This window comes from Garra rufa, chromosome 7 (assembly GCF_049309525.1).
Source record: "Garra rufa chromosome 7, GarRuf1.0, whole genome shotgun sequence".
NCBI classification, from domain to species: Eukaryota; Metazoa; Chordata; class Actinopteri; order Cypriniformes; family Cyprinidae; genus Garra; species Garra rufa.
Window position 1 is genome coordinate 40,007,579 of NC_133367.1, and position 1,754 is coordinate 40,009,332.

Genomic DNA, 1,754 nt, shown 5'->3' on the forward strand with positions numbered 1-1,754 from the left:
TATACATTTGATGTGTGTTTTATGTGCATTTAATCCACAAAATATCTTTTTGACATATTGGTGGCAAGCTTGATGCACCAGATATACTTCAATTCAAACACCCATATTGGCCAGAGAGGCCTAGGTAAGTGTTACACCCATTATTTCATGAAATGTTAGCATGTGGCACATATTGATACAGGGAATGATAAATTGTTAGTCAAATTTTAGACCTCCCGCTGCTTGTGTGTTGTCAGGAGGTGGAGCATAAGATTTAAAAAAAAATTTCTAGGAGGCACTATAGAATCAGTGAATGTGTAGTTGTGATTTTACTTAGCTCATGTATAAACCTTACAAGTCCAGAAAAATGGAACAACAGTGTAACCCTGACCAGGCTCCTTTTTGCCCAGGCAACATGAAATGGGAGACCACACGTGGATAAAGATACATAAAATAGTGATTTATTACAGTACATATGTGAGATGAAACCTGAGAAATAAGCAATAATCAGTATAAATGATATGGTATGAAATGAAAGTGTGATGTAATAAGTCATATGGCAAAAAGGCAAACAAAAAGCAAAACAATGTGATACAGGAGAGAAGGAATCCAGAATGGCACCCATGAAGTTCTTTTTACACTGCCCTGGCCGCAATCAAGCGATTACAGACACCTGCCCGGTAGCTCCTCACTGAGAGACACAGACACAAACAGACAGGAGTAGACATTTAACATTAAACAAATGTAGTATTAATGCTATCTTTACTCAATTTGACAGGTTACATAAATTAAGGATATTCAAATGACACTTTTCACATATTCATTACCTGCACTCCTCCTCTTCATTTTCACTGGTGTCTGGACTGCTGAAATCACTTTCATTCTCCTGTTTATCTTCCAGATCTATAGCAGAGCCCTGAGGGCCTAAAACAGTCTTGTATTGAAGGAGCACCTCTTTCAACGTATCCGAAACTTCAGACAGTCGTCTTCTGCAGAGACAGGAAAGGCCCTTGTTTCGCTTGTCTGTAAGTGAAAAGTGAAAAACAAATCCAAATTACCACAACATTGCTTTGTAATATTTGTTATAACTCACCAAAATTAGATGGTCAGTGTAATGTTTTTAGTAAGATTTCTAGTAAGATACATCTCTTGTTAGGTAAAGTTAAAGTATGGTGTCCTTATCACCATCACTTCCTTGTTTGATTGGTATGGTTACAAAGATGAAACTTGCCTTCCTCTGAAGTTTTTCTTCTAAGAGTTGCCTGCAAGTTCTGCAACCATGAGCAGTGCTGGGCCATCTCCTGAACAAGTATTGTCCTTTCCTCCTCCAGTCTCATTTTCAGCATGGCTTTGTTAAAAAATTTTAACTTTTCTTCGATTTGTGCTACAACAGAGGTAAAGAAAATGTATAAATACATTTGACTTGAGTCTTTACAAAATAAATCAGAGGCCTCGGGAAACTCCGCTTACCGCTGCCATGAATCTCCCACGGCCATGTTGGGGACGGGTTGTCTCCTGATAGCGACTGCTCCACTTCATTAAAATCAATTGGCATGGCAGGCTCATGACTGTTATAGGTCTCTATGTCTTTCATTAGCAGTCTCTTGCTCTCAGCAATTTTCCTCCGCAGGCGGTGACGGAACTTGCCACTATCTGTAAACACATGAAGCAGAAGGTAAAAAAAAAAAAGACCAAAAATACAGTGAGCAATTATTTATAGACTATGTAATTATACCATTTTGGTGGTATAGAGCCTGCTTCCGCTGCCTCACGTT

At 38.7% G+C, this 1,754-nt stretch overlaps 1 long non-coding RNA gene across 1 annotated transcript; it reads right to left on the minus strand.

Annotated features, from left to right (window-relative positions):
- Positions 1 to 418: 418 nt before the first annotated feature.
- On the minus strand, positions 419 to 992 carry LOC141338349 (uncharacterized). The gene is made up of 2 exons (XR_012355835.1): positions 807 to 992; positions 419 to 670 (listed from the first exon to the last, which is right to left on the minus strand). It is a non-coding gene; the product is annotated as an uncharacterized lncRNA (long non-coding RNA).
- Positions 993 to 1,754: the final 762 nt, after the last annotated feature.